Here is a 13,389-nt window from a genome sequence, read left to right on the forward strand (position 1 = left end):
GATCTCAGGGTTGTGAGATCAAGCCCCACGTTGGGCTCCATGCCAAGATTCTCTCTCTCCTTCATCCCCTCCCCATCCTCTCTCTGTCCAAAAAAAAAAAAAAAAAAGGAAAAAGAAAAAGAAAAACAGCCAAAATGAACTTGTAATAAAAGAGTTAGTTGTGGGGGAGGGGGAAGGCTCACATTTCCTGAATTCAGAACTTACTACAAAGCCACAGTAATAATGGAGTGTGATGTGGGCATAGGGATAAGCATAAAATGATGAAATAGAATTGATAGTTGGGAAGTGAACAGATGCATCCATGATAAGTTAATTTTTAACAAGGGTATCCAAATAATTCAATGAGTGAGAGAATAAGGTTTTCAACAAAAAGGCTAAACATGATATCCATGTGATGAAGAAAAAAGACATTAGATCCCTTTTCACTCTATACACAACTGAAAAGGGATATTAGACCTACATATAAGAGCTAAAAGTACAAAACACTTGAAGAAAACATAAGAGTAAATGTGCCTGACCTTGGTTAGGTAATGGTTTCTTAGATAACAACAGAGGTATGAGTGACAAAGATTTAATGAATTGGACTTCAGTGCATAAGACTTGTGTACTGAAAATTATACTGTTCAGAAAATGAAAGACAACCCACAGAATGAAAGGCATTTTTGCAAAATATGTATTTGATAAGGAGCTTCTACCCAAAACATATAAAGAACTCATAAATTAATAATAAAAAGAAAAATAGCCTAATTAAAAATAGGCACATGATTTGAATTGAAATTTCTTCAAAAAGAAATTGCTCTGAGTAGTACATGAAAGATGCTCAGCATTATTAGTGATAGGAAATTTCAAATCAAAACCACTATTGAACACCACTCCACATCCAGCAGGGGAGCTGTAACAAAAGGGAGACAAAACAAATGAGATGAAAATGTTGGAAATGCAAACCTTGATACATTACAGGAGGGAAGGTAAAATGGTGTAATTGCCTTGGAAAATACTTTTGTAGTCCTCTCAGTGTTAAACATTGTGGTCTTATATGATTCAGCAATCCCACTCTTAAGTATATACTTAAGAGAAATGAAAACATGTAGACAAAACCTGTGCAGGGTTATTCATATTAGCATTTTTCATGTTATAGAGTGCGAACAGCTCAGTTGTTTAGCAACTGGCAAATGAATAAATTTAATGTACTATATTCAATCAATGGAATATTGGCAGTAAGAAAAATGAAAACTGATGTATGCATGAGCCAACCTTGAAAACATACAAAGTGAAAGGAGCCAGTTGCAAAAGATAACATGATCCATGATTCCATATGAAATGTCCAGAATAACAAATGTACATAGACACGAAATGGACTAGTAATTGTCTAGTGCAGGAAATTGAGGGAGGGAGTGACTGTTAATGTGTACAGAGTTTCTTTTTAGGATGCTGAAATGTTCTAAGATTGTGGTAATGATTGCACATCTCTCTGAATATATTAAAAATACTGAATTATAGAATTAAAATGGATAAGTCTTATGGTATACAAAGTATATTTCAGTAAAGCTTTTAAAATACATTCTGGCATTTTATTTACTTTGAAATGAACTTCTCTCCTTGGGATCAAGGACACAAAGTAAGTGTTAAGTTGACTATTTTGGATATGCTAGTGACATGTAGCCATCTAAATTTAAACTAATTAAAATAATGTAAAATTTAAAATTTAGTACTGGTTACATAATGGTTCCTTCAAGAGCCACATGTGTCTAACGAGTATCTTACTGGACAGGATGGCTGTAGAACATTTCTGTCATCATGGCATCTATTGGAGCTACTTTACATGATTTAACTCAGTTGGAGGTTGAGTTTTGCGACAGTTTTCCCACAATCCAGTGGTAAATACTGAGGCCATTTTTGGGAAACTGCTAAAACTCCCACTTAATGCACACAAAGAGGCTTTTTTTTTTTTTTTAAGAGTAATTCCCCCTTTTCTTCTGGCTTTTATATGTTGCTTATGTTTCTCTTGAAGTGTGAGAAAGTTCACTTTCTGGTCCAACTGAAGACAACAGTTTACTCACAAGAGATCTACAGATAAGAAAGTGACCTAATTTTGGAGGGAGGTAGAGTAAATTAAGAGGGACATATAGAAAAGAGACCATTAGAACAAATTAGATCTTTTCTTTTTAACTTGCCATTATTTTGTAAGATTTTTTTTTAGATTGCAGAGGCAAAAAGCTATATTTTACTGTAATATAGACACAAAATTGAAACATGTCTAATTCTCATTGTTCTCTCCTTTTCCCTGATAATTTTTGGTGGATTTATTACCAACTAAAGATATCCACACAAGTTTACATAACAATAGAGCAGAAATAAAATAACATATATATATATTTTGTTTTTTCTTGTTACAGAAGTAATAGCTTACTATAGAAAATTTTTAGAATGCAGATAAGCATGGGAAAGAAAATAAAGATTACCTATAATTTCAGCACCATATGGAAATTGTATCGATGTTTTATGTTTTCTATATGTTATATATTCTCCTCTAGTATTGTATTTTTAAATGTCCTATTTTGCATGTTGTGTTGTAATACTCTTACATTGAAGGGCACCTGCCTGGTTGTCAGAAGAACATGTGACTCTTGATCTCAGGGTCAGAGTTCAAGCCCCACATTGGGTGTAGAGATTACTTAAATAAAAAATTTTAAAAAAAGATCAGCTTTACATTGAAATACTATGATTTTAAGACTATGCCAATAACCACTATTTAAGTTCAGTATCAAGAGTATACACATTGATTACTTTATAACTAAGGTGAAATTTTATAGCTGTAAGTAACTGTGTGACTGTTTACAAATCTTGATATTTTTTAAACAAATAATGTCTCCCCCAAATTTTTTCAAAATTGTTCTTTTGGGTAGTTTTAACTACAGGAACTTCAAAGTTCTAGTGTTAAATGACATTCTTCCATGAATGGATTATTGTGAAAAATTGTTTTAGTCATGTCATGGAGTATATTTATTCATGGCTATTTTCTTCTCAGAAAGCTTTATTAAATGCATCAACTCTTGAAATTCAGAATGCATTCTATCTAAAACTTTTGCCTCCCTTGTTCAATTCAAAATGTTTAAAAGGCCTTTCTTTTCTGGGTTGTAAATTCAAATGTGATTCTGGTTGGTATTTGACAGCTGGATCAAAATCTACACTCTGAATACAGTTGCACTCAATCCACTGTCCAATGTTAACACGACACAAAATTTAGTCCCATTTGACTTTGATGAAGGAAGAGACTCTGTATAATGGATTAGAGACTGAGTTATTTTGTGCTTTTTCTGATTCCTCTTTCTCTCTCTCAATAGAGAGATTGCGTAAGTACATATATGCTACATATGCACATACATATATGTACATATACACATATATACATGTATATATGTAGTTAAAGTGATGTTTTCTGGGCAGTTTGGTTTTCTTGAGGATGTCATTAAGTAAAATTTAGTGAAATATACATCCTTAAATTGGAAGCTATACCTTCTTGTACCTGTAGTGGAAGAAACAGAACAAGGACTGCTAGATATAGGATACATGAGTGAATTTCATGTTTTGGTAGAGTTGATACGCATTTTGAAGCCAAATGACTTAAAAAATACCTATATCAAAATTGAAGCAGGAACTTGGGTAAATCTCATCTCTTCCTATTACAGAATTTTTCTTTAGACCATATATTTTACTTTTATGTGGCTTTAAAATATAATTTCTCAAGTATTGACACTTGTACTACTGGGCATAAAATGAATGATTGTTTTCTCTTCTATCTAAAACTCTAACTGGCATGAAAAAGGACATGCTTTCCATTTATGATTTTATCATTTTCTTGACCATAACTAAGAAAGAACAGAGGTCAGTGGCTAAATATACCACAGACATTTTTTTCACTTTAAGGTATTTTGAAAAAAAAAAAAACATTAGAATCATTTTTTCAGCTTTGTGATTTTTTACATAAGTTATAGAGCACAATTTGTACTACCCAGCCACACCTAAATTAGGTCAGAGAGACATCTTTTACCTTTTTATAATTAATATTCCTATTTCAATTTTTTTAAAGATTTTATTTATTTATTTGACAGACAGAGATCACAATTAGGCAGAAAGGCAGGCAGAGAGAGAGGAAGGGAAGCAGGCTCCCCGCTGAGCAGCGAGCCTAATGTGGGACTTGATCCCAGGACCCTGGGATCATGACCTGAGCCAAAGGCAGAGGCTTTAACCCAGTGAGCCACCCAGGCACCCCAAGATTCCTATTTCAATTTTATTAAATACCTCTTATATGGGTTGCTAAATTTAGAAGTAGATATTTAGAATATTGTCTTTCATAATTTACCCCCTTGATGTTTTTAGATAAAAGCATATTACTGAGATATTACCTCCTGCACCCATTATATTTATTTTTTACTGTTTTTCATTTAAAAAGGTTACTGTAGGCTAATTTTATATTCAAAAACTAGCTTTTTAAAATATACTTTTAAAGATTAAAGTATAATTGTGGCATTGGTGGCTCAGTCGGTTGAGTGCCTGACTCTTGGTTTCGGGTCAGGTAATGGTCTCAGGGTTGTTGGTCTCTGTGCTGAGTGTGGAGCCTGCTTAGGATTCTTTCTCTCCCTCTCCCTTACCCCTCCCCCCTGCTCACACATGCACTCTTGCTCTCAAAAATATTGAAGTATAATTAATATATGGTGTTTTATTTGTTTCAGGTACACCATACAATGATTCAATGTACAATTCTGTGTACTCTTGATCTCCTTTCTCTGTTTCACCCATTGCCTCACCTACCTCCCCTCTGGCAACCACCAGTTTGTTCTCCATATTTAGGAGTTTGGTTTTTTGGTCCCCTTTTATCTTTGCTCTTTTGGTTCTTAAATTCTATATATGAATGAAGTCATATGGTATTTATCTTTCTTTGACTGACTTACTTCATCTAGCATTATATATTTTAGGTCTAGCCATGTTGTTGCAATTGGCAAAATCTCATTGTTTTTTATGACAGAGTAATTTTCCATGGTGTGTATGTGTGATTTTGTATATATACAAAATCATATCTTCTTTATCCATTCATCTATTGATGGGCACTTGGGTTGCTTCCACAATGTAGCTATTGCAATTCATGTTGAAGTGAACATAGGGGTCATATATTTTCTCAAATTACTGTTTTCATATTCATTGGGTAAATACCCAGCAATGAAATTACTAGATCATACAGTAATTATATTTTTAAATTTTTGAAGAACCTCCATACTGTTTCCCACAGTAGTCACACCAGGTTGCATTCCTACCACATTGCACAAGGGAGCTTTTCCTTCACATCCCTGTGAATAATTGTTCCTCATTGTTTTTATTTTGTTCTCATTATTTTTAATTTTAGCCATTCTGACATATAGGAGGTGATATCTCGTTGTCTGGATTTGCGTTTCTCTGATAATTAGTAATGCTGAGCATCTTTTCATGAGTATGTTGCCCATCTGTATGTCTTCTTTGGAAATATATCTATTCAGATCCTCTGTCTATTTTTTAATCAGATTATTTGTGGGTTTTTTGGTGGTTGTATAGGTTTTTTTCTATATTTTGAATATTCACCCCTTATTAGATATATTATTGGCAAATAACTTCTCCCTCTCCCATTAAGTAGTTTGTCTTTTTGTTCTGGTGATCATTTCTTTTGCTGTGCAAAATCTCTTAATTTTGATATAATCCCAGTAGTTTAATTTTGCTTTTGTTTCCCTTGCCAGAGGAGAATTATTCAGAAAAATGTTTCTATAGCTCATGCCAAATAAATTACTACCTATGTTCTCTTCTTGGAGCTTTGTGTTTTCATATCTCTCATTTAGGTCTTTAATCCATTTTGAGTTTATTTTTATGCAGGATATAAGAAAGTAGTCCAGTTTCATTCTTTTGCATGTAGCTGTCCAGTTTTCCCAGCACCATTGATTGAAGAGATGGTCTCTACCCCATTGAATATTCTTGCCTCCTTGTCATAGATTAATTGACCATGGAAGTGTGGCTTTATTTCTGGGCTCTCTATTCTATTCTGCTGTGTCTATTCTATGTGTCTGTGTTTGTGTTAGTACCATACTCTTTTGATTACTACAGCTTTACAATCTATCTTGAAATCTAGAATTGTGATACCTCAAGTTTTGTTCTTTCTCAAGTTTTCTTTGGCTATTTCACGGTCTTTGTGATTCCATAGAAACTTAAGGATTATCTTCTATGTCCATGAAAAATGTTGTTGGTATTTTGATAGGGATTGCATAAGTTTGTAGATTACTTTGGGTAGTGTGGACATTTTAACAATATTGGTTCTTCAAATCCAAACTCATGGACTATCTTTGCATTTGTGTCATCTTCAGATTTTTTTTTTTTAATCAGTGTTTTATTGTTTTGGGAGTACAGATACTTTACTTCCTTGGTTAAATTTACTCCTAGGTAATTTAGTCTTTCTGGTGCAATTCTAAATGAGATTGTTTTCTTAAGTTCTTTTTTTGCTAGTTCAGTATTAGAACACAGAAATGGGACAGATTGCTGCATATTAATTTTGTATTCTGAAACTTTACTTATTAATTTATCAGTTGTAGATTTTTGGTGTAGTCATTAGAGTCTTCTACACACAGCATTATGTCATCTGCAAATAATGGATGATTTATTTGTTTCTTACCAGTATGGATGCCTTTTTCTTCTTGTCTGATTGCTGAGGCTGGGACTTCAGTACTATGCTAAATAAAAGCAGTGAGAATGGACATCCCTGTCTTCTTACTGATTTTAGAGAAGAAGTTCTGTTTTTCTCATTGAGTGTGATGTTACCAGTGGGTTTTTCATATGAGGTCTTTATTATGTTGAGGTTATGTTCTCTCTAAACCTACCTTTTTGAATGTCTTTATCATGAATGGATACTGTATTTTGTCAAATGATTTTTCTGCATCTATTGAAAAGATCATTGGTTCTTATCCTTTCTTTTATTAATGTGGTGTATCATACTGATTGATTTGGGAATATTGAATCACCCTTGCATGCTGGGAATAAATCTCACTTGATCATGGAAAAGGGTTTTTAAAAATATATTGTTTGATCCTGTTTGTTAATATGTTGTTGACAGTTTTTTTTTTTTTTATCTGTGTTCATCAGAGATATTGGTGTGTATTTCTCTCTCTCTCTTTCTCTCTTTTTGGTAGCATCTTTAACTGGTTATGTTGTCAGGGTAATGTTGATCCCCTAGAATGAATTTGGAAGCTTTTCTTACTCTTCTGTATTTTGGAATAGTTTGAGAAGGATAGATACTAACTCTTCTTTAAATGTTTGGTAGAATTCACCTGTGAAGTCCATCTGATCCTGGACTTTGGTTTGTTGGGAGTTTGTTGATGACTGATTCAATTTTATTGTTTGTAATGGTTCTGTCCAAATTTTCTTTTTCTTCCTGATTCAGTTTTGGAAGGTTTATGTTTTTAGGAATTTATCCATTTCTTCTATGTTGTTCAATTTATTGAAATATAGTTTTTCATGATATCCTCTTCTAATTCTTTGTATTTCTATTGTGATGTTTGTTGTTTCTCTTCTACTATTACTGATTTTGTGTTATCTTTCTTGTTTTTTGATGAATCTGGCTAAAGGCTTATAAATTTTATTATTTTTAAAGAACCAGGCTCTGGTTTCACTGATATGTTTTTTTTTTTTCATTCTTTATTAGTCTCTGTTTCATTTATTTTTGCTCCAGTATTTATGATTTCCTTCCTTTAATAGCTTTGGGCTTGTTTTTTTTTCTTCTTTTTATCTAGCTCCTTTAGGTGTAGGATTAGGTTGTTAAATTGAGATTTGTCTTGTTTCTTGGAGTAGACCTGTATTGCTACAACCTTTCCTCTTAGAACAGCTCTTGCTGCATCCTAAAGATTTTGAAATATTGTTTTCATTTTCATTTGTCTCCATGTATTTTTTTTAAATTTCCTTTCTGGTTTCTTGGTTGACCCATTAATTGCTTAATAGTATGTTATTTACCCTCCATGTATTTGTGCTCTTTCCAAATTTTTTTCTTGTGACTGACTTGAAGTTTTATACCATTGTGGGCAGAAAAGGTGCATGATATGATTTTGGTCTTTGTTAATTTATTGAAACCTCTTTTGTGGCCTAATGTGATCTATGCTGGAGAATGTTCCATGTGCACTTGAAAAGAATGTGCACTCTGCTGTTTATAGATGAAATGTTCTGAATATACCTGTTAAGTCCATCTGGTCCAGTCATTCAAGGCTGCTATATCCTTGCTGATTTTCTATCTGGATGATCCATCTATTGTTGTAAGAGGGTTTCAATATCCGCTACTATTATTGTATTACTGCCAATTTCTTCTTTATGTCTTTTGATAGTTGACTTATGAATTTAGGTACATAAACATTTTCAATTGTTACATCCTCTTCTTGGATTGTTCCCTTTATAATTACATAGTGATCTCCTTTGTCTCTTGTTATGGTCTTCATATTAAAGTCTGTTTTGTCTCATAAAATTATTGTTACTCCAGCTTTCTTTTATTTCCATTTGGATGGGGACTGTCCATTCCTTCACTTTCATTCTGCATGTTTCTTTCTTTTTTTTTTTTTTATTTGTCAGAGAGAGAGGGACAGAGAGCAAGCACAGGCAGACAGAATGGCAGGCAGAGGCAGAGGGAGAAGCAGGCTGCCCGCCAAGCAAGGAGCCCGATGTGGGACTCGATCCCAGGATGCTGGGATCATGACCTGAGCCGAAGGCAGCTGCTTAACCAACTGAGCCACCCAGGCGTCCCACATTCTGCATGTTTCTTTAGGTCTGAGTGATATCTTCTAGGCAGCATATAGGTGTGTCTTATTTCTTTCTTTATTCATTCACCCTATGTTTTTTGATTGTTGCATTGAGTCCATTTACATTCGAAGTAATTTTTTAAATATATCTATTTGGTGCCCTTTTCTTACTTGTTTTGTTGTTGTTTCTGGAGATGTTCTCTGATACTTACTGTCATTTTCTTGTTTTAAGGTAATTTTTGTAGTTCTTTGCTGTTCCTTCTTCTCTTTTTCTCATCCCTTGTGGTTTGATAGCTTTCTTTAGTGACATGTTTGGATTACTTTCTCTTTATTTTTTGTGTATCTGTTATAGGTTTTTGATTTTGTGGTTACCATTAGGTTCATACACAACAACTTATGCATATAGCAGTCTATTTTAAATTGATGATCATTTAAGTTTAAACCCATTTTAAAAGCATGAAGATTTTATTACCCCCACATTTTATGTATATGGTATCATACTTTATATTCTTTTACTGTGTGAATACTTTAACTAATTTTTGTAGAAATAATTTATTTTACTGCTTTAACCCCCATACTGGATTTTTAAGTGAACAATCTACTACTTTTAGTATATGTTTGCATTTACCTGTGAAAATTTTTCCTTTCATAATTTCCTTACTCCTGATTATGGTCTTTTCTTGCCATCAAAGGATAATGTTCTTTGTAAGCATGGTTTAGTGTTGATGAACTTGTTTAACTTTTATTTGTGCAGGAAACTCTATCTCTCCTTTTGTTCTGAATGATAGCCTTGCTGGATATAGTGTTCTTGGTTGCAGGCTTTTTTTTCTTCCCAACACTTTCATTATATCATGCCCTTTTTTTCTGGCCTCCAAAGTTTCTGCTGAAAAATAAGCTGATAGCCTTATGAAGTTTGCCTTGTAAGTTTTTCTCTTGCTGCTTTTAGAATTCTCTCTTCATCAATGTTTTTTTGCTATTGTAGCTTTTATGTATCTTGGACCTTCTTGGGTTGATTTTTTGGGGGGCTCTCTGTACCTTCTGAATCTGGATTTCAGTTTCCTGTACCAAATTAGGGAAGTTTAAAGTTATCATTTCTTCAAAAAAAAAAAAATTCTGCCTCCTTCTCTCTTCTTTTCAGATCACTATAATGAAGTGTTACTACACTTGATGATGTCACTGAATTCCCTTAATCTATTCTCATTTTTTCTTCTTCTAGTACTGATGCCCTGAAGTGTATTTTGTATTTCAATTATGGAGTTCTTCATCTCTGATTGGTTCTTTTTTTATGTTTTCCATTTCTTTGTTGAAGGTGTTACAGAGATCCTACACTCTTACTTCAGGGCCAGTGAGATCCCATACACTTACCTCAAGTCCAATAAATATCTTTATGACCATTACTTTGGATTCTTTATTAGGCAAATTACTTACCTCCATTTCATTCAGCTCTTTTACTGTGGTTTTGTCTTATCTTTCATTTTTCACATACTCCTCTCTTTTCTCATTTTGTCTAACTCTATGTGTCTCTTTCTATGTATTAGGAAAGTCCTCTGTGTTTTCTAATCTTGAAAGTAGTGTCCTCATGAAGAAGATGTCCAGGGGTGCCCTGTAGCCCAGTGCCTCAGATCACCAGAACCATTTGCCCTAAAAGTGTCTAATATGTGGGTTGTACGTGCCCTACTGTTGAGGTTGTACCACATTTGCCTTTAGTCTGGTCTGCTGCAATAACCCATTTTGGCTATTTTGACTGGAGTTAGTCCTTGTTCTATTAAAGGGAAGTCTGGGGCTGCCTTTTGTAGTTAGACAGTGTTTATAGTCAGACCACATGCCTGCCCTCAGCCTATCTGTTGAGGCTATAGTTGTACCAACCTGCAGGGTACTCTCTTACTTGTTCCATGAGAGGTATTCATTGGTGGGTGAGACCATCAGTGAAACCCAATGCCTACCTTCAGTCCACCTGATCAGGCTGCAGTCATACGACACTGCAGGGATTGCTCTCTTTTCAGCGTCCTGAGAGATTTTTGGTGGTGAGCTAGACCAGCAGTCAGATCAAATGCCTGCCCTGAAGCCATCTGCTGGGGCTGCAATTGCACTGATAGGCAGAGCTCTCTCTCTGTGCTGCCAGCTCTATAACTTGACTGCTGAGATTATGGGCACACTGATGTATGTGGTTATCTTCCACTTTCCCCTGGGCGTGAGTCACTTTGGAGTGGCAGTGGTCCCTTCCAGGGTTGCTTGCAGTGTTTATTGGGGTAGGAGCTGCTTTGGAGGGACACCTAATGGGTGGGATGTGTTGGGTGGGATCCCCCTCAGGGGATCATGGGAACAGGACACACAGTTCCTAGCAAGATAGAGAGCATTCTTCCTGCTGCCTTGGAAAATCAGATAATCTAATGTGGAGACATGGAGAGAAATTGTATCTACCAGCATTTTTCTCTTAGAAAAGTATCCTAAAGATCCTTGCCCCTCCAGCATATGTTCTGAGATCAGTGAATAAATCTGCATGTATACCCCAGGCGATTTTCACATTGCTGCTTCTGTGCTGTATCTTGCTTGGGATATTTGTTTTGCTGTTTCTTTGAGGGCAGAGACTCAGTTTCCTGTTGCTCTCTGGCTCTCATGGAGCTAAACCCTCTGATTTTTAAAGAACTCAGAGTTAAACCCCACTGATGGCAAAAAACTGGTGAAATTAAACCCCACTAGTATTCAAAGCCAAATGTTATGGGGGCCTGCCTTCCCAGTACAGCTCCCCCATGCTTAAGATGCTCGAATGGGGTCGGCTTCTCTCCCTTCTCGGTATTTGTAGTGTCCTTCCCATTTGTCATTTCTCACTAGGGATTTGGTTCCAGACCGAAGTTTTGTCCTTCCTGGCATATCCAATATGGCCTCCTCTCTAAAATTAACTGTGGAAAGTCTGTTCTGCCTCTCTTTGTGTTATTTTCTGAGTTGGTTTCACTGATGGGACTGTTATCTCAGGTAATAGTCTAGGATGGGGCTATTATCTTGGTGTGTCCCTGGGACAGAGAAGCTGAGGATATTCCTACTATGCTATTTTCCTGGAAGTCTAATATGTAGTTTTGAGAGGAAACCTTATTTAAAATCATGATTCAAATAAAGTTAATTGCAGTACACTGAACTGTTACCCATGATCACTCAGGATGTAGTTATAACTTAAGAAAATATATAGCTAGTATTTAAGTTCATTAAATACTTGACTTAATTTCCTAGTGGTAAATTACTAGTGATGTTTGATATAAAGTAGCTCATTTTCTATGACAATGTTATTTTGACATTGGAGTTACTTAAGGAGAAAAAAAATTATTAAGTATTTCTTCTTAAGTTTTATATTAATACTCTCTAAAGGAATTGTTGTGGGCAAGGCAAAATGGTAACAAAATCTTAGAAAATAAATCAAAGTTACTTGAAGACTTTACTATGTTTCTTAAATCTAATGTATTAATGCTCCACCTGGAGGCTCATCACTGGTACTCAAAATCTTAGAAGAATTTCTGAGTGTAGCTACCAGTATTACAGGGATCATGAAAAGGTAATTTCTCAGACCTTAAATATTTTGACCAAATGAATACAGTTTTAGTTTTGTTAATAAGTTGTTGAATAAGGGAAATATATAAATGAAACATTTTGTAAAAGCCATATAGCTTTAGATAGTTTTTGCACTTATTCTGTTTAAATCACTTATTCTCACTGAGAGCTATATTTACCTAAGAGGTGTCCAGGAAATGGTGGGGTAAATAAGTGGGCAAGGCAGGTATTCCAGGCACCCTGTAATGCACAGCTTAGTCCAGCACAGTAGAGAACTGCCTCTCAATTGCACAGAACTTTATAATGCCCTACATCCAGATACTTATGCAAGTTGATCCATATCTGTCTGAGCAGAGATATTTTGTTTTCTATAGCAACACAAAGCACTTTCCTGCTCTTTTAATATTCCTTGTATTTTCCAATAATTCAGTGATTCTGTATACTCAGAGTAGTTTGTACTTTGTTTTGTTCAAAAGCATATCAGGAATTTAAGATTTTGAAACTGTCACTAGTGATAACATAGGTTATAATACTTGAATCACCAATATGATGTTTTCTTTTGGACATCTATTATAGATAATTATTTAATTTTTTCTTGGTATTTCTTCTTATATTTTTCTATAATAGTATAGATTTTTCCAATTTAAAAAATATAGTGTTTAAATAAATATTATTTAAATTTAATAGTATTTAAAAATAGAGTATCTAAATAGTATTTTTATTTATTTATTTATTTATTAAGACTGCTATCTTTTTTTTTTAAAGATTTTATTTATTTATTTGACAGAGAGAGAAATCACAAGTAGATAGAGAGGCAGGCAGAGAGAGAGGGGGAAGCAGGCTCCCTGCCGAGCAGAGAGCCTGATGCGGGGCTCGATCCCAGGACCCTGAGATCATGACCTGAGCCGAAGGCAGAGGCTCAACCCACTGAGCCACCAGGTGCCCCTGCTATCTTGTTTTTTTTTTAAATTTTATTTATTTATCTGACAGACAGAGATCACAGGTAGGTAGAGAGGCAGGCAGAAAGAGAGAGGGAAGCAGGCTCCCTGCTGAGCAG

Source organism: Lutra lutra, chromosome X, assembly GCF_902655055.1.
Source record: "Lutra lutra chromosome X, mLutLut1.2, whole genome shotgun sequence".
NCBI classification, from domain to species: domain Eukaryota; kingdom Metazoa; phylum Chordata; class Mammalia; order Carnivora; family Mustelidae; genus Lutra; species Lutra lutra.